The 21,142-nt window shown below is 44.9% G+C and overlaps 2 pseudogenes; one reads left to right on the top strand and one right to left on the bottom strand.

Moving 5' to 3' along the window:
* The first annotated feature begins 1 nt into the window (after position 1).
* Positions 2-2,225, top strand: LOC123138660 (putative wall-associated receptor kinase-like 16; annotated as a pseudogene).
* A 5,545-nt stretch (positions 2,226-7,770) lies between these two features.
* Positions 7,771-15,001, bottom strand: LOC123135479 (disease resistance protein Pik-2-like; annotated as a pseudogene).
* Positions 15,002-21,142: the final 6,141 nt, after the last annotated feature.

Raw genomic sequence — 21,142 nt, 5'->3', positions numbered from 1 at the left:
AATGTCTGCCCTCCAGTTTCCTCATGAATATGGTACAGGCACTTATGTAAAGTATATAGATATCACGGAGGGGCTGATGAATGTTACATACAACTTATATGACGAAGGGTACTTTGCGGTGCGAGTACCAAAAGACGGTATCCTCTATATTGGCACTGAGGTTGTAATACGACAGCAGTGGGTCGTAGCCAATTTAACATGCCATGAGGCACTGGAGAATAGGACCGGATATGCATGCGTCAGCATGAATAGCATATGCTTGGGTGTCAACTCCAAATGGGAATATGTTGGTTACCGTTGCAAATGTGTGGCAGGCTTTGACGAGAATCCATATATCGTGAATGGGTGCAAAGGTACACATTGCATCTCTATGCATCCTCCTAATATGCAAACCATCTCTTTGTTAGGGAAATGCCATAATAAATGGGTGATCGCATACCTTTTCGAGAAGTCATATTTTTATATCTCAAAATAAGCTCAACGTAAAAAAAATCATAGAAATGCAAAAACATGCTCAAGCTCGACCTCTATATCTACTTTATGCACATGGTATCCTGTAAATAAGCTGTTTATACACAAAGATCTGTATGAGTTCATTCTATAATTTCTGATGTGCCCCTAATGATGAAATTACATAAAGCTCATAATAACCTATGCTAGTATTACGTGCAGTCACCAATGGGCAACTTAATTACAATACTTATATATTTTAATCTTGCATTATATATACTTATTGTTGCAGATGTTGACGAGTGCAAGACACCAGGCACATGTAATGGGATTTGTCATAACACCGAAGGAAGTCACTATTGCACCAAATGTCCTAGAAATACAGTGTATGATACTACAATAAAGATGTGTGTATCGACTAAAAAGAAGAATCTGGTACTAGGTGAGTTCTATGGTACAACCAATTCCATGTAATGAGCTACATAAACTTCTGAACATTGATAACAAGCATAATCATTACAGGTATCGCCACTGGGATTGGCGTTGGTTTTGGAGTTCTACTTCTCATATCAATTCTAACATTATTCGCCCGTAGATGGGAAAAAGACATCAAGAAGAAACTGCGAAGAAAGCATTTTCGGCAGAACCAAGGTCCGCTCCTTGAACAATTGATATCGTCAGATGAAAATGCGAGTGACAACACTAAGATTTTCTCACTATTAGAGTTAGAAAAGGCAACAAATAATTTTGATCCCACACGTATCGTTGGTCGTGGAGGGCATGGCATGGTTTATAAAGGCATCTTATCCGACCAACGGGTAGTGGCCATAAAGAAGTCTAAAGTCATTGAGCAAGTTGAGATAAGCCAGTTTATCAATGAGGTTGCAGTCCTCTCCCAGGCAGATCACCGGAATATCGTGAAGCTCTTCGGTTGTTGTCTTGAGACCGAAGTCCCACTGTTAGTGTATGACTTCATCCCTAATGGTTCATTATTTGAAATCCTTCATGCTAGTACCACTGGCATCTCTATCTTGTCCTGGGATGATTGTTTGAAAATTGCTGCAGAAGCTGCTGGAGCACTCTATTACCTCCACTCGGCTGCTTCAGTATCGATATTTCATCGTGATGTGAAGTCCACTAACATACTCTTAGATGGAAATTACACTGCAAAAGTTTCAGATTTTGGTGCTTCAAGGTTGGTTCCTATAGACCAAACTCATATCGTTACAAATATACAAGGCACATTTGGATACTTGGATCCGGAATATTAGCACACGGGTATATTGACTGAGAAGAGTGATGTCTATAGTTTTGGTGTAGTACTTGTAGAGTTACTACTCAGGAAGAAGCCTATTTTTACAACTGACTCTGGGCTAAAGCAAAACTTGTCCAACTACTTCCTTTGGGAGATGAGGGAGAAACCACTCACATAAATAGTAGCTACTGAAGTTCTGGAGGAAGCAACAATTGAAGAGATTAATGATGTCTCTAGTCTTGCAGAGACTTGTTTGCGACTACGAGGCGAAGAGAGACCTACAATGAAACAAGTGGAAATGAAATTGCAGTATGTGCGATCCAAAAGGTTGAGAGCATGCCAGGTTGCTGTGACAAATGAATACATGCAACCCTTTTTAAGTGGACAAAGCCAAGACACTCTTCCGATGTTCACTACTCCGAGTGGTATAGTAGACAGAGTTAATATAGCTGCTCAAAGGAACCAAAATTGCTACAGCTTGGAGCAAGAGTTCATGGCATCGGCGACTCTCCCACGCTAGTCCATCGTGTTCCTAGCATTATTGTTTGGTTGTCTACTTTTCCTATTGAAGTGCTATATCATTTGCGTCCTTCGGTGGAGAGGGTAAAGTATACTCTACACTGTATAGTGCACTAAATAATTGGCGGTTTATACTATCCAGATTGGAAAGTTTCATTTTTTTTCTTGTCTTACAAAAATTGTAATTGTGCTACAGATGTACTATATTATTATTATTATGTCCTGGACGCATTGTGAATTGTAGCATCTGATTTTCCTATGTTAAAATAATTAAAAGCAAAGGATGTCACAACATGTTCAAATAAGTAATGTATTTTACTTGGAGTTGCACAAATAAATCCAAAAAAGTCAGTGTATTAATGCAATGCCACTCCGCTTCTAATTAGGGTATCTTGTTCTAGCTTTCGGACATCATCATGGGATATTTCATAAAATTTCCTTATGATGCTCCGGAGGAACTCTTGAGGATTGAAAGGATGCATCAACCCTAATCCAAGCACAGAACCCAAACCGTTTCAATACTTTTGGGTCATCGAATCTGGCAAACGTCTTTCGGAGAACAACACTAGTTCCCCACCACAGTGATCGTCCTAAGATCCACATAGTTGCTGGTAATCAGCTGGTGGAGGTTCATATATGATGATTTTCCATGCACCAAGGCATCAAACCATGCTTTGTTGATGCAAAGCATTGCAGCAGTGGCAATGCCCGTCTGGCGCTCTGTTGCGGTAGGCTTGGAGCCTGAACACTCCTTGATGAGGCCACAACGCAGGTTCCTGTTGCTCACATCCTCTACCTTGGCCCTCCTTCACCTCCTTGGTGATGCACCACAAAAATGGTTGTGGGGGATACAAACCAAGATTATAGCTAGAAACAACACCAAGTGCTGAATGGATCAAGTAGTAATGTTCTTTTTCTGTTTCCGTTGGTTAGTAGAGTAGCAGCTAGCATCCGGTTCTAGCTGCAATGTATATATGGAAAGGCATAATACTTCACTTGCGAAATGCAGAGAGCATTATATTACCCAAAAAGGCTTTCACCCTGCTTTATATGTAAAACACCGATCATCAAGCACCCAGTACAAACACACGCACACACCCAGGACAAGATACATAGGCGCTGAGCGCAGCAACACCACCCCTAGCACTACCACCACGAAGAGATGAAGCTACATATGACGAACCATGTGCTCCAAGGCGGCGTCTTCAGGAAAGGAACGACACCGGAGCGCCGCCACCGCCCGATCCAAGGATCAGAGTTTCCCCTGGAGCCGCATGACGGGCAATGAGAGCCGCGACGACGCCTTTAAGAAGGGAAACGATTTCGCCACCGCCGGTCCGTCCGAAGATAGAACAGGTTTTCACCTCGGCCAACACTCACCGCCACCGAACGCCACACCTCGGCAACCACGCCGCCCACACAGCCATGGAGACCGGGCAACACCAAGGCACGGGCTCTGCCAAAGAGCATCGTGAGACCACCACCAGGGCCGCCGCCCCGGCATCCAAGACCTTGACACCACCTCACCCGAGACTCGCCGCACCCCAACAAAAGAGACGAGCGGAAAGGTCCCACCTTTCGCACCCTGGGTGACCCCCAGTGTCGAGACCCAATAGGCCGGCCAGAACTGGCATCCACCGACCCGCCCTGCTGCCCTGAGCGCGAGAAGCTCGGTCCTGTAGCACCGAGAGAGGGAAGAGGTCAGTCCTGCTGCACCGTGCGCGAGACGAGCTTGGTCCTGCTGCACCGTGTGCGAGACGAGCTCGGTTCTGCAGCACCGGGCGCGAGACGAGCAATGGACCGCAGCTAGGAGAGGACCAGCCTTTTGATGGGAGTAGCGCTCGGACGACAAGGAGATGAAGTGAAGGTCGAAACGGTCCGCCCGCAGACGAGCCGACGCCGGAGAAGAAGCCGGCCATCGCCGTGAGCAGAGCCGCTGAGCCACCGTGTAGCGGCCGCGCCACCAGGAGCTCACCGTCCATGCGTCGGACCTCCTCGCGCCGCCGCCCACGGCTGGAGCAACAGCCACGCCAGGCTGCTGCCCAACCCACGCCGTCCGCCCGGATCCCGACGCCAGATCCAGGACGAGCACGCCGCCACCCGCCCCGTAGCCACGCAGCAGCCATCCCACCTACATGGAGACACAAGGGGATCTCCAGGAGCGGCAGGAGGAACCACCAGCGGCCACCAGGCCATCCGTCGGCCGAGCCACCGCACCAAGAAGGGCACGACTCCAGCTCCCGCGCCGCCCGCATTGCGGCCACGCCGCCCGCAGCCAGATCGGGATCCCGCTGCACAACCGCCACCAGTACGAGCGTGCACCACCGCCACGCAGCAGTCCGCACGGATGCCGAGGCCAGCCGCGATTGCGGCGACTCCAGCACCACGCCCCCGCGCCCCACAGTAGCGCCGCGCCACAGCCCGGCGGCGCCGTCCTGCGTCGGCCACCACCAAGCAGGGAGGAGGAGGGGCCCCACCGCCGCCGGCGCTGCACGGGCTTCGCCCGGCTGTGCCCTCCGGCGATGGCGAGGGAGGAGGCCGAGAGCATTATATTCAGTAATGTGCGAAGTTCATTAAAAGGGATATATATTGATCTGTTGGTTATACATCTCCAAAGGACTTGGTGATATAAAAGTCAGTGAGCGTTAGGGATGCAAATGAGTCGAGTTCGAGCGAGTTGGAGTTGGCTCAGCTCAACTCATATTAAAATTCAAGCGAGCTCAATCTGAGTGAAGCTCAAGATCGAGCTGTAGAACATGACTCGTGATCAGCTTGTACTGATCTCGAATCGATCTCGAGCTAGTTTCGAGCTAAATAAAATGGTAAAAATTATAAATCTATGATGATTATTCAGAATAGATAAGGACACAACACGACACAACTTTGTACGTCAGTCTCGTCGTGCTCGGAAGAGCTCCGAGCACATCTTTGTCTCTTGGGCGAACTAGAAATAGATGGTGGTCTCCGTGGACGAAAAACAAGAAAAAGAAGGTGCATATGCTAGGAAATTTTGCCAAAAGCAATAGGATATTTAACACATACCGATCACGTACCGTAATTAGACATAAATCTTCTCTACACTTAATTAAGCTACCATGTTTGCTAGTTAATAAAATGAAGAAAAATCATGGACATCATGTATTGTAACAGATTATCTTATTTTCATTTCATATATGACATAATTATTGAACATAATGGTGTTATGTCGAGCTATCGAGCTAAAATCGAGCGAGCCAATATTGGCTCAAGATCGGCTTGATTCTCCGTCGAGCTACATAAAGTGTTCAAACTCGGTTCATTTATTTTCGAGTCGATCTCGAGTCGAGCCAAAAAACGAGTCGATCTCGAGTGGCTTACGAGCCTCGAGCTTTTCTTGCAGCTTTATGCCAGAACCTTTTTTCCTTTTCTTTTTTTTTCTTTTGAACAAATACAGGGCATAAGCTCATGCAGAGTTAACTATTCACATGCAACATGTGAGCTGTAGTACAAAACAGACTCGCCAGCACAAATTGATGTGATGGAAATTAAGGCACAGGTCAACCATTATGGTGTCTGGGGATTCTACTCGACCATTAGGAATAGGAGTGGGTAATTCAGAACCAAAATCAACCAATTTGATTTAAAATCACTTGATGAATGGCGCTTCGACTACGAGTAATTACAGCGCAGTGAGGGGCACTGGTACCTTTTGGAAGTTCAACGTCACTGTCTTCGTTGGTCGGTCCACCGCCCCAACCCTACCGCCGCCGTTGCGCCCCGTCCCGCTCCGACCGAACGATCACGCTAGAATGGAACCCCCGGAGCGGCGACGCCATCGAGGCTGCCGCCGCCGCGCGCCTGTACGACTCCCACCGGGCCACCACACCCCTTAATTTGCCGGGCTCTCTCCGCGGTCGGTCCATCGCCAGGATTACTGCCCTTGCACGCATGCTGGGGCCGGGCTGCTCTTGCATCCACGGTGTGCTGCCATAGAGCTCGAGCAGTTGAGACAGCCACAACTCGCTTGAACTTGCCAATCGCGCCGGAGGAGCACCGGCGAAGCAGCAGGGCAGCAGGAGGAGGCGAGAGAGACAAAGAGCAGAAATTTACTCCGGCCCGTTTCAATGGAGTATATCTAGGGAAATGGTTGGTGCTCGAGTAAATCTTTTACTCCCTTAGGACGGATAAGGGGGTAAGAGGATGTAGTACATAGATGATACAGGGGTTAATTGTTGGTGATGTGTCAAACCTCTGCTTTTTCTGTGGGTTGTACTAAATCAGCGACGAGTAATATGGAACGGAGGGAGTAGTTCGGAGTACTATCATGATCTTTACCTTCTTACAGAAAAAAGGAACAGGTCTGTGAGGATGGTATCTCTGCTGCCTGCTCTACTTCAGTGTTATAGAATTTTCTTGGCTAGCAATCTCTGAAGGTTCAGACTTTTGTTGCTTTACTATGTTTGGTCATACTCTGGAATCTGGTGATCTGGGAACACTATATGACCGGCTTTTAAAATATAACACTATATGTAGACAATGGTGTGTAATATTGAAATATACAGATCTATGGAGCTGCAAAAACTACAGGATGCCCTGCATTATAGCCTAGCCATCCTCCCATGTTTCAGATAGGACAGTTCCACCTCTGACTTATGACAGAGGCGAGTCGACGAAAAAGTTGCAAACATGTACTACTCCCTCCGTTCCATAATATAAGAATATTTTTGACACTAGGTAGTGTTAAAAACGTTTTTAGTGTAGTGCTAAAAACGTTCTTATATTTTGGGACAGAGGGAGTAGTTCATATACAGAAAATAACTGTCACCAGCATATGCTCCGCTACCTGCCTCTCCACCTCTTCCCTCTGCACCTCTAATATTTTACTGTAATAACTGTCACCAGCATTAGGCAACTGAATTTCTTTGAGGCTTGTGAGGGCTGGCAGCCCGGAGATGACCTTCAGCTCTCTGCACACACCAATTTGTAGCAGCCCAGGCTTGGGCATTGTGTCTTCTTCAAACAGCACCGACTCGAGGTTGTCTAATCCAAAGAGCTTCAGCACCATGAGGCTAGGGAAAGATGACTTCTGCAGCCCTCTAAATCTGAATAATTCTGAACCGTGCATCTGCCGGTCCAGATGGAGATGGTGTATGCTGTCCTCCTCCTAGTTCTAGCTTCTAGGTGTATAAATAAGTAGAGTACCACTCAGCCTAAGCATATCCAAAACCACCCATCAGATGGTCACACTCATCAACAATGATGAGCAACAAGAAGAATCTTGCGCTGCCCCATTCTTGGTGGACCGTCTGGATTCTGAATAAATGGAACATTTTTGTTGCTGCTCTCCTTTAAGGGCTTCACTTGACAGCACAACTCGAGAACTGCATTCGATTCGAAGGTTGAGTCAAATTCAGTTTCACGGGTAGGTTGTTAATGACCCGACTTCAAATTCAAACCGATCAAGTACACAACTGCAGCATGCCTATTCCATCAAAGAAAAAGAAAAAGAAACGCAAATCCAGCCGAGAAAGACTTGTGAAACTGAATTCAACTTTGGTGTCCCGAGTAGTTATTCTGCCATCGCGGTATCTACTACAGTAGTACTAGAGGAACAATTACAAGAGTAAGTACACACGCCAATCTTTGGTCTCTGGTGGAATCTATGTATACATACATATAAACAAAGTTTACTCAAACAATATTCACTCTCACGTGCTTCATATGCTCCGCTACCTGACTCTGCACCGATTCCTTCACACTTTCTTCCAGATCACTATCCAACCGAATTTCCTTGAGGCTTGTGAGGGCTGGCAGCCCGGAGAATGCATTCAGATTTTTGCACCAACCAACTTGTAGCAGCTCGAGCTTGGGCATTGCCTCTTCTTCAAACAGCGCCGACTGGAGGTTGTCTAACCAAAACAACTCCAGCACCATGAGACTCGGGAAAGATGAGCTCTGGAAATGTAGCTGTGTCCCATCGAACGAATACATTCTCAAACGTAGAGCTGCAAGATTTGGTAGTAACCCAAGGGCTTGTATGGCATCATCATCTTGCTTCAATCTGCTATACCTTAGCACCAACTTGGAGAGATTCTGGAGCTTATGGATCCATCCTGTTACATTGACTAGCTTACCAAGCAGAGTGAGGCTCTCGAGGCTGCTTGGTGGCAACAAACCCTCACCCAAACAGCCATCTAACTCATTCCTCTCTTTCCTCAGGTCACCTATTTCAACTGATAAAGACAGAAGTTGATTATGACCAGCAATGGCAGACCATAACTCATTGATGTTTCTGTAGCTCAAACCACCCACTTTAAGCTTACGTAGCTGAGTAAGCTCTCCAAACTCTTTTACAGTGGCATTTCCACCGCTCCTAGAAACATCAACAGCACCTAGTGCATGAAGGGCCTTCAATTTACCAATCCCTCTAGGAAGAATAATCCCATCTAGGTTCCTCTCCTGGAAGCGGTATAGATTGAATATATCATACCTGTTCAAGCCGGCATCTAAAACTTGTGGTCTCAAGAAAACATGACCTGGACAGCAAAGTACTGCATGTTTGACATGTCGAAATACGATCAATGTAACATTGATACTTAACAACTATGTCATCCTCTCCCTTAACACGAATACGGTCAAGAAAATCATCTGAATGAAGGTGTTGTAGCTTCCGAAGATCGGTGATTATTGTTGGCAACTCAGATATGCGCGTACCTCTAACATCCAGTGTTCCGAGGTGCCTCAAATTCCTGAAAGAATTAGGCAGGCAGAAAATGTTGCGACATCCTCGAAGAGAAAGGTACTTGAGGTGACGAAGCTGCCCGATTTGATCAAGATGATGATCTCTTAACCCCAGTGTGTCTTCTAAGTCAAGCACTCGCACAAACCTCATATTTTCGGAGATGAAAAACGATCTCCACTCTCCAAACACGGTCAATGACCGTACGTGTGACAAGTCTAGCATGCTCTCCAGCACATCTTTGTCCCTTTTCCAGTTGCTGCCTATGACAAGATGGCGTATTGCACCTTGTGTCTCACTCAAACAACATCTTTCCTCCAGTGTGAAAACAAGGTTTTCTTCCCTAGCTTTTGAGATACATATTTCACGGATCATATCATGAAGTTGGCAAGAACTGATTTTCTGTTTGTATTGGTCTATCCCTTCCCCTGGCAGGATCATACTCCTATCCAAAAGCTCATCAAAGTACCTTCGACAAAGTTCAGCTGCAGTGATGCCAAGCATGTCCCTTGCGTAACCCTCTGCAATCCACCGCCTCATCAAGCGACCCCACCTAATGCGGTGGTCTTCTGGAAATATGGACAGGTACAAGAAAGCATACTTGAGATGGTATGGTAGACCATCATAGCTCCTCATAAGAATTGACTTTATTGTCATAAGTTCAGGATTTATCTCCAGTTCAGAGCTAATACAGTCATTCATTTTTCTCCATTCAATCGCAGTTTTTGGCTTAGTGGCTAAGAATCCACCGATGGTCGTTATTGCAAGGGGAAGTCCACCACATTTTTGCAGGATAAGTCTTGCTTGCTCCATTACAGCTGGGGCTAAATCAGTTTTTACAATATTGTCTTTGAATACCTGCAACAGACATAATTTCATAAAGTTAATTATTTGGACTAAAGAATTACTGTGGTTAAATTAAGAATATGAAATAATATGAACTTGTTTGTCCTAGCTTTAACTTGTGGCTTCTAGAAGCCAAAGAGTTCTGAGTCGCTGACCATCATAAGGGTAGGTTCACTATAAAAAAAATCCCCAACTTTGATATAAATTATTATTATTCAAACTTTAAATTTGTTACTCCATCAAATCCATAATAATTTTAACTAAAATCATGACAATTATTCTGATCGGAGGGAGTACTATTACATGGAATGGTATGAACTTGAATTTGTTTGCATTTGGGGAATTCACTAAGCATTGGAATTTCCATGTATATTCTGTTTGCCCTAAACATGGTAATCCAGATACTGCTACAATTCAAATGTACACCCAAGAGCACATGCTCCAGGTAAAAAAAAATGTTCTGTACTTTCTTAAAACCCAAAAAATCGGTTAAAAGTACTATTTACATTTGTTGAAGAATTTTGCATACTTTTCCCTGTGAAATGAAAATAACTATGAGGAAAAATGGGTGCTATTTTTGCCCTTGAAAATTGTATGCATAAGCTTGGTATCAAACCTGATGTCAGGTTAGCAATTATATTTTATCGACAAGATCCTCAAACAATACCGGTAAAAAGAAGACAATTTTACTTACATGACAAGATTTACTCCAAACAATACTAGTAAAAAAGACTCACTCCTAACATAGTGACTTAGCTACTTCACACAATGAGGAGGAAGAGCCAGCAAGTCCAAGATGAGCAGGCAAGACGCCCTATCCACAGTGTAAAGATGTTGAACCACCAAGCACGGTCGCAACCTGAATGGCACACAAAGTCATACCTACATCTATGCAACGGACACCTAAGACACTAGATGTTATCCGCTCGCCGTGTCATGATGCAAACAACCCATACTAGCTAAAGAATGGAATGGTCATTGTATATGCACCGCCGACAAATTTGGACTAGCAAAAACAGGCAACTTGAGTCACATCGCTATGCTGACATGGCACACGTTCCACCAGGATCCACTCCCTTGCCACGCGAACCCAAAACACGTTCACATTGCGGACGCCACCGTGAACCTGCGAACAAGATGATTCCTGCAGATCCAGCAAGCCGCCAGTCATGGCTCACATGGCGCAAGTTGTTGCCCTGGTTTCCGCCAAATCTGTGACTGCCATAGGAAGGCTCCTGATAGCACCCAGAAACGTACCAACCCTTGGCGCAGCCATCACTGGCCCTAAACCTGACCATTCACCGGGCTGGGCCTTGTTCGAGCCCGGCTTGTCAAAGCCGGAAGAAAAAAATCCAAGCCCGGGCCCAGCCCAACCCGAAACACATGAACAGTTACATTTTTAAATAAAACAACAATATTTGGAGTATTAAAATAATAAAATATACCTATATTTCAAATAAAATATACATTTATGGTCATTTCTGGCTTTTTCGGGTCGGGCTTTGAGCCAGAAAATGGAGTCCGAGCACAGCCCGAATGCCGGGCTTTCAGGCTCGGGCCTCCAGGCCAAGCCGACCATGCACAGGTCTAACTGGCCCACCATCCCCCGGAGGCTTCAACACGCTGCACATCAGGAGGCTTCACTCACAGTGTCCAAAACCGCACCTATTCACATGAACCCACCTCCCACCATGAGGTGTGCCTTGAATTCAGCAAGCTGGTCAAGATCTAATATTTTCTTAGATATAATAATGGTGGGCATTTTCATAGATCAAATATTTTGGTATGTATAATACTATTGGAGTATGAACATTTTTATTTCAAACAGATATTAGGTTTTATACTTCCACAAAGCCCGTACAGAGAGAAGGCTCAAGCTTATGATATTTGTACATGAGATGAAACTCATGCAAGGAGAAGCACAACTCATATGAAAGGTAATAAACCATACTAAAGATAAAAGTACCTTCTTTATGAACAGGTCAAGTGACTCATCATATTTCAGAACTGCAAGAGAGTACATGTTCCTGTCTTCTCTTGAACAATGTTCGGCAATATTTTTTTCTCTTGTGGTGACTATGATCCGTTCAGCATTATCTAAGCAGTGTTTGACCAACTCCCATTCAGAAGTGGACGATATATCATCAAGAACAATAAGGCACTTCTTTTCTGTTAGTAGCCGAGCTAGCTCCTGCTTCAACTCTTGAAGTTTCATCCCTGATATGTTTTTCTTCTGCATGCCAGTTGTTGTTGCTCCAGCAGGATTTTCTTGAACAGTATTCTGAAGCTGCCAAGACAAATCTCTAAGGAGCACTTCAGGGTTAAAAGGACGCAATGCAGTGGCCCAAGCACGCTTCCAGCCACCAAGCTCTTGGTTTCGGTAGATGCTTCGGACAAGAGTGGTTTTTCCAAGACCCCCCATTCCCCAAACTGAAATCACCTTACGGCCTTGATTGTGGTCTGGTTGGCCAACTAACTTGATAACAAAAGATTTCTCTGTTTCTCGCCCACAGAGCAGTTCATCAGCCAGTGTCAGTGTCCTGCTGCGATCAACCTTCTTTCTAACAGTTGAGTTATGAGCTTTTTCAGCACCTGCATTATTATGTTCCTGGTCTTCCTCCTGTATTTCACCGGTGGACATTGATGTATTCTTCTTGGCAGTAGTAACTTTGTTTGAGTCGGAAACAGGCTCGGCAGAACATGATGCATGCATAGCCTAAACAAAAAACAGATATATGAGAATTTATGTACATGTACTCCACACATTTTCACATTTAGACTACCTGCATGTCTTCCAAAATATTGAGGATTTCCAAATGCACACTTTTAGTGACAGCAGTAGGCCCAACAAATCATTTAAGTTCATATACTCCCTCCGCCCCAAATTAAGTATCTCAAGTTTGTATAGCTTTAGTACAAAGTTGTACTAAACTTAAGACACTTATTTTGGGACGGAGGGATTATATCCTTAGTTTAACTTCAAAGCAGAATCTATTTTTCAATTAGTGTGTTATTTCCCTCTAAATTTTAGATTTTTTTTAAATATGTTTGAGCACCAGGATAAGCTCATTCATAGCGTGCGTGTATGAGGATAGAAACAACACACTACCGAACATTTATAGAATCCAAATATAATCCATAGACATGCAATTCAAATTTGAATTTTGATCAGCTGGCGGAGTCCCACCTTTGGTTTCTCCTCCACCGCAGCAAGCCTTGCTTTGTGGTTGGTGTCACAAATTGCGACATGAACACCATCCATGCTGATCTGCTGTTCTGAATTCTGCAACTAGGCGTTAAATGAAAAGAAGAATCAATCATCCATATAGAGAAAGAAACAAACACATAGCAGAAAACATACAAGAAAAAGATTTACCTTTGTGTGGAACAAATAAATTGTTTGATCAGATGACAACTGCTTCAACTCCGAAACTTGGTATGGTTTCTCTGTGCACAACCTTGCAATTTCAGCTTGCTGCGTGGAAACGATGATTCTACTTTGTTTCTTGTTGTCGGGAAAGTACTTCTTAATGCAATGCCACTCTTCTATGGTGGCCAGGTCATTTATGACAACCAGGTAGCTATTCTTACACAACTATGCATTAAACACGTGGACTAAATCACTTTGATCCATCTTCTCCATCTTGGCCAGAACATTAGCCCCGACACTTGTTTCTTGTTCTAGCTTTCCAATCTCATCATGGGGGTTTTCATAAAATTGCCTTACAAAGCTCCTGAGGAACTCTTGTGGATTGAAAGATGGCTTTCCAACCTCTTCATGAGAATTTTCATAAAATTGCCTTACCAAGCTGCGGAGAAACTCTTGTGGATTGAAAGGATGCATCAACCTAATCCAAGCACGGAATCCAAACCTTTCCAATATCTTTGGGTCATCATAGACCTCCTGGATGGCCGACGTCTTCCCAAGATCACCGCTACTACCCCACATGGCGATCACCCTAAGGTCCACATCCTTGCTGGAAATCAACTGATGGAGGTCCACCTGTGATGAATCTTCATGCTCCAATGCAGCAAGCCTTGCTTCGTTGATGCCACACATTGCCGCAGTAGCAATGCTGGCCTGCTCCTCTGCCATGGTAGGCTTGGAGCCTGAGCTCTCCTTGATGAGGTGATAGCGCAGGTTCCTGTTGCTCACGTCCTCCACTTTGGCCCTCAGCTCCTTCACCTCCTTGGCGATGCGGCGTCGATCACCCGGATTGCAGGGGATGCACCCCAAAAATGGCTTTTTCTCTGAGTGGAGGCCAAAATCCATGAGGCTGTCCTCCACCTTGTAGGCCAGGACCCCGATCTGTTTCACCCAGGTAGTGAGAACCTTGTTCTGGCTTTGCTCCTCATCCGCCGTCATCAAGAATGACTGCATCATCTGCAGCTCATCCTTGATGAAGTCCACATCGCGCTCGACGCCGAGCTGCAGCGCGATTTCCTCCGCCGCCTTGGACGTTGCATAGCCCAGTGCGCCGCCCAACGCGGCCTTCCCCAAGCTCACCCCCGTCGCCTCCATGGCTCTGCTTCCTGGCTGTGATGTGGAGGTGGTGGTGCTAATGGCAGATGTGAGTCTAACAGCCGATAACGGCGAGTGAGTTAATAAGGGGACTCCATTTCAGCCACCAGCTTTATGTCAAGTGGGCATTTTTCTTCTTCATAGGCCGAAGGCTCGAGGCAGCATCATGTGCGCTGAGGTCCTAACAAACTAATTTAGCACCATCATACAAAACCCACATGCCCAAGCCCAGCTCATGTTGGCTTTCAGATTGTTAAAACTGGGCTGCATGACCTGACTATGTTGGCTTTATATCAAAGGTTGATCCAAAGGTGAGTGCTGCCCCATTAATGTAATGTTTCTCATTTTGATTTTCTCGTTTAATTTGTTTTCATCCTTCAGTTTAACTGGGCGGCATGACCTGACTGACTAATACTTACAGTACAAATTTTACAAACTGATTTGGGACAGAATTTCTAGCAGTCTGCAAAAATTCACCACAAGAGTACAGCACGACCAAATTAGATTGTACCTTCACTGCCGGCCCGTGTGGGGATCTCGCGGGAGACTGCGACCATGTCGGCCTTCACAAAGAATACGTCGGCGCAGCTTGGGCTCCACCGCGGCGGAGGGCGACGCGCTTGAGGTGGCCTGCATGCAAGTGTGCCGCCGCGACAGAACCACCGGAGGGGCGACGCAATAGCAATCGACGCCGTAGCCACGCCTGCAGCAGTCCGATAGCTGCCATGCTCCAGCCTCCCATGCCCGCCGTCTGACTGCCATCACGCCCCGCCGCCAGGCTCCGCCGTCACCGCCCCCCTACTTTCAGTGATTTCGGGATGATGTTGTGTGCTCGAGGGAAGCGTACCCCGGGATTACGCTTTCATTGCGTGGATGTGTATTCTGTGTATTTTACACATTTTCAAGTATTGTTCTGTATCCCAAAAAAACTACCGTTTACGGCAAATTGAGGCCAAAATAATACTGCAGTCTCCAACAGCTTCCATAAACCCGGAAAAATATTATGTCATCCCGGATAATCACCTTCCCGTCCCTTACATTTATGAAAAATTGAAATTAATGTATAACTTTGACGGGCGGATAACCGCATGAAATATCACGAGCAGAACGTGGGGTTGCCCTGTGCCGCTGCCCAAACGCCACTACTCGCTGACGAAGGCCCACACCGTCGCACCACCTTCGAAACATCGCCGCATCACTGCCAAAACACCGCCTCTCGCCAACGTAGTCCCACACCGTTGCGTCGCTACTACCCCACCTCCTCCCTTGCCAGCGAGGCCGAGCCACCATGAGGCCGGTCGCCGTCGTTTGCATCTCTGCCCGCCCAATCGTGCAGCCATGCCTATTGTGCCCTGCAATACCGGCCGCCGTCTCACGCCGCCGCGAGGCCTCCCGTCGCTAGGCCACGCACCCTCCGCAAGGCCGGCCACCGCCGTCTCCACACCTCCCCTACCCGGCCTCACTGCTCTGGCCGCCGTCGCACCGCCACCGCAAGGCTGGCCACAGCCGCCGCCACGCCTTCCATGCCCCGCCTCACTGACGCTACCGCCGTGGCGCCACCTCCACAAGGCCGGCCACCGCCGCCTTCATGCCTCCTCTGCCTCGCCTCACTGCTCCGGCCGTCACCGCCACGCCTCCCCTGCCCCGCCTCACTACTCCGACCGCCGCCGCGCCGCCTCCGCAAGGTCGGTCCCCGCCGCCGCCACGCCTCCCCTGCCCCACCTCACTGCTTCGGCCGCTGCCGCCACGCCTCCCCAAGGCCGGCCACTGCCGCCGCCACGCCTCCTCTGCCCCGCCTCACTGCTCCGACCGCCGCTCGCACGCCTCCCCTGCCCCGCCTCACTGCTCTGACCCCCGTCGCGCCGCCTCCGCAAGGCCGACCACTGCTGCCGTCACGCCTCCTCTGCCCCGCTTCACTGCTCTGGCCATCGTCGCCCCGGTGTGTCACTGACTTGCGGGGCCCATCGTTGTTTAATATGGAATACTAAAAAATATATTTCTTTTTTAAGGGACGAAGTTTTACGGGAACTAAGAAAAGTAGATGTTAAAAACATTCCCTAATTATACAGTCACCCCGTAAAATGATTTTTACAAAAAGATATTTATAGGAGCTATTGGAGTTGCTCTTACGAGTTACTACGAGGCAATAGTTGAATTTAACTTTTGTCGTTTGCTTCTCACCAGACCAACCCGTCAATTAGTTTGCTTGCAAAATAGTTCATCAACTATGGTTACTCCAGGATGACCATTTTTCACCCAGGTTAGATTTACACTATACACTCTTTCATAACGCTCCTGCTCGGCCAACTGATCAATTGGATCTTCTTTTGATCAAACCACCCGCATCAATCTTATCCATAGATTTGCTTTTGTGCAACATAGCCCCTGTTGCATTCCTACCGAGAGCAACAGGAGATCGGTTGCACGAAGACAAAGACAGAGGTCCCCACTGGCGTGTGGTGGTGCACCTCTAACTTCCCCTCCATAATTGAACGACCCTAAACCAAGCGGCACAACTCCCTTCAGCGCCGCCGTGTGCATGTTCTCATCCACGGCCGCCACGACCTCACCTCCCCCTCCTTTAATCCATGGCTCTGTCGACGACTCGAGGGGAAGCTCGCGGGTTCTAGCGTGCCCTGTCGGCCTCCTCCACGCGAGAGCAATCTGCTGGTCGTGACCGACTACGCCCCACACCCAACAGCGTGCTCCTGTACTCCTATGCTCCCCATCTTGTTTTGGACAGGATCAAGCCACCGACGACAGGGTCTCTTGTTGCAATTGAACAATTTTGTTTGTGGGCCAAAGATGTTTTTTTTCAACAAGGGTCTTGTTGCAAAGGTCACCACAACAACACCTTTGTTGCAAAAATCAAAGGAAGAAACATGTTCGGGAAAGAAAACGGTTCGAAAAAGATTTTTGCAACAAGGCTCTTGTTGTAGAAGGCCGAGAGCAACAAGCGGCTTCTGTTGCTAAGACTGGAGGTGGGAACGGGAAGATGCAACAAGGCAGTTGTTGCAGAGTGGCACATGAGCTCTAGCTCCAAAATTTCCCTGATGTCTAAGGTTACTATTTTGATAGTTTTATTTGTTGTTTTTTTCAAGGAAGTTCTATTAGTTGGTTGGTTGCTATGTACAAGGGTATGCGATGTTCTACTTAACTTTGCGAGGATATCATGTTGTGTTATCCTTGTAGAAATGTGCTTATATCTAGGTTGAATATTTGTAGTGTTTTATTGAGTTGCACATTGAATGTTGTGGCTTAGTCTTTTTGTTATTCAGACATAAACAGAGTAGCCTTTTATCATGGCGGGGGGTAGAACATGAAACACGAATACTATATGTAATCTGTTGAGTTTTTTTTATTGTTCCAAGTTTGACCGAATTGTAGCATAAAGATAGTCCACCATCATGGCAATGCTTTACTCTTAACATTATGTAAAATATTCTAATGGTTGTGATAATTATTTATAAAAAGGTACGCGTCTGAAGACGCGCAAAAGCACACGCAAAAGCCCGGTAGCAGCCATACACATTAAACTTGCACGTTGGGACCGAGGCGCACCCACTCTCACCCCATGTGTATGTCTCTCCTGCTTCTCCGAATGTGCAGCAAGTGTCCCATTTCAATGTTTGCTTCTTCCTAAAAATTTCAATGCAATTGCTCTCAAATATCATATAAAAAAGAGAATTGTGTACATCTATCATGCCGTAAAATTTTAGTTATAAATGGCCGTTTTACGGTACCCTGGTACTCCTAAAGAGTGGTGGGTGTACCAATCAACTCTAGCATGACAGTTTAGATTTTTTGTGCTATTGATCAAGATGTACCGTCTGGTATTGGCTTTTGAAAATTATTCCACCACTCCAGCTTTCAGAGCTCCGGTCGATCTTATCTTGCTCGCTGTGACGGACCTGCACCCACTCTCAACCCGTTCTTTGTCTTTTGGTGATCGGCAGCTAGTGCTCCGTTTGAAACTTTGCATCTTGCGTGCATAAAAGGAGCGAAGCACATGAAATGGGAAGACAGAACCAAAAGCTTATGGTATTTTACAGTTCAAGGTACTACATGTACTTGTGAATGCTGAGATGGTTGCGCCAAAAGTTGCATTAAAATAGACGAAACAGCCCATAGGGTTAGGTAGGGACCTCTGCTAATTATGCTTTCATAGAAAGCTGATGGATGATCAACTGTTAAGACATAACAAACTACAAAGCACTGCACAAAAAGGAGCGAAGCACGTTTATTTACAAGTGGCACAGCGCACTACTAATCAGTCGAGTGAGGAAAGCTAACCAAGAAAGCAGAGACCTAAGCATGTGCATCGGTCTGAAGCTCTTGTGCAACCCATGCACAGTTAAAAGTTAAAACTCATGATAAAATGCTCTAAAAGTTTATGAAAATAATTGAATACATTGACTCAATATATGAACCGATCCATCATGGTTCACGCTATGAATTTTTTTTGTTGGATGACGGATTTCTTGTATGAACATGGTGCTTGGATTACCCATCAACTGAACGACTCATTTTGACCTATGGATGTTTGGGGCATTTTGGAAATTTGCACATCCCCAAGACAACGCCAATGCTTCTTTGCTTGAGAGCCTGGGAAAAGCCGTACTTTTTCTGTTCAAAGTGCTTACCGGCTTGGCGAACTTTGATGGTGATGAATCTTTTGCGGGGGTGGTTCTAGTACCTATCCTCAAGGCGATAGATCACTTTAGAATTGCGTATGGAGGTCTTTGGTTCTGTAGAAAATGAAGATCAAGGCAGCGTCGCGGGTGCACTAGCCACCTCAATATGTAAAGTTTACCATTTTCTAACCCGTAACACGTATTTTTGGCATTTTCATACATGTTTATCATTTTTTAAACACAAGATTCACATTTTTCTAAATTTATGTAAAGTGTTTTTGTAATAAAAACATGCACGACATCACCATGACAATTGTACGGCAAACAGCTGGTAACTGGGCCGGTCCAGTTCGAGCTCCCTGCAGCGAGCCATTCTTAGGGTCGCAAGGCGATACATAGCCATGCCAGAATACCCTATGTGCCACTCACTGTGTCATAGTGTCGACGCTTCACACAGCATTGCGCGAGCGAACCATGGAATGGGCCGGCCCAATTGCTAGCTAAGCTTTTTGTCTGTATTGTATTTCTACCGGTTTTGGGAACCTTCTAGAAGGTTCCTGAACCTGGTTTTTTCTTGTTGGTTTCTACTACTGGGGTTTTTTGGTTTATCTTTTTTCCTTTTTTTGTTTTTCTTTCTTTTCTATGTTTTTCCTGATTTTTTTGGACCCTGATAAATGCCACATGTGTGGGCTGAAGAAGATCAGGCCACACGCCCTTCTAGCCACCGATTGTGACACGTCAACTTTTTTATTTTTTCCACACATGCATGCAAACATGGATGAAAACATCGGGAATCTTTTTGGTTCTTCAAACTTTAAAATATTTTATCTCAAATGACAAATCGGATTTAAAATACATTTTAACCATTAAATCCGTCGTGGCGAGGACATTAAAACTAGATCACATATCGATATGTTTTGACGATATTTTTTGACGGTCAAAAGTTGCCATGTCTATTGGACATAAATTGCCATGTTGTTTACACTGATGTTGCCATGATATATTTCAACTACTTTTTTTATACGTTTAAAGTAAATTTTGACATACTATATAAAAAAGAAATTAAGAAACTAAACTTTCCATGGTGACCTACTAAAATTTGCCATGATCCCTGAAATAATTTTGACATGGTTCATAATTAAAAATAAGTCTGTCATCGGTTACTTTAAAAATGTTGGTAATGACTCAAGTTTGCAATGAACCAGAAACCAAAATTGCCATGATGAAAACTTAAATTTTGACAAGATCCTTGCACTAAAATTTGACATGGTTCATAAAATAAAATTCCATGGTGTAAATACAAGAATTGTCATGATCTATAAACTAAAATTGCCATCATGCATTATTAAAAATTAGCTGATGAATTAAATTTGCCTGGGTGATTTACTAAAAATTGCCATGGTTAATTAATAAAATTTACAGTGAAAAGTAGTTCAAAGACAATAGTAGTTTTAAATCTACAAAAAAGAAAATAGAAGAAACACGTCATGGCAACTTTAGTGTAAACACTATGCCAATTTCAGCGTAACATTATGGCAAATTTTTCCCAAAAGAAACAGCGAAACACATTAATGTGGGATATAGTTTTGAAAATCTCGTTGAGACGGATTTAATGCTTAAAACAGATTTTTAATCGGATTGCGTATTTAAGATATAAAACAGTTTTACGTCCGAAAATCAAAAATATTCCGCTGATGTCATCTGTTTCTTGTTGCAAAAATGGATGATAATTGGGAAGTTTGAACTATATTGCTTCATGTCACACGTGTCAGTTATCATTTGGGTTCTTTTTTGTTTTTTTTGGTTTTCCTTTTTTTCAATAATTTCAAATATTGTTTGGAATTTGAAAATTGTTCTCATTTTTTAAATCACATTTTCCAAAAACTATTCTGGAATTTCTAAAAATGTTTTCATTTCGAAAATTTTGTTCGGGAATTCATAAAATGTTCTCTTTTTTAAAATTTTGTTCACATTTCTGAAATGTTCACATCAGAAAAAAAAATCACAAAATTTAAAATAATTCATGTTTTCATTTTTCGGAGTTTCAAAAAATGTTCCAATTTCAAAACTTGTTCACAAATTTCAAAATATGTTCATGTTTTCGAATTTTGTTTGGGAGTTTCATGTTCGCCTTTCCAACTTTGATTTTGGAGTTTCGAAAAATGTTCCCATTTAAAAAAATGTACATCATTTTCAAA

The sequence above is a fragment of the Triticum aestivum genome, chromosome 6B (genome assembly GCF_018294505.1).
Source record: "Triticum aestivum cultivar Chinese Spring chromosome 6B, IWGSC CS RefSeq v2.1, whole genome shotgun sequence".
Classification (NCBI taxonomy): domain Eukaryota; kingdom Viridiplantae; phylum Streptophyta; class Magnoliopsida; order Poales; family Poaceae; genus Triticum; species Triticum aestivum.
Note: the sequence above shows the minus strand (reverse complement) of the source record. Positions and strands in the feature narration are given on the sequence as shown.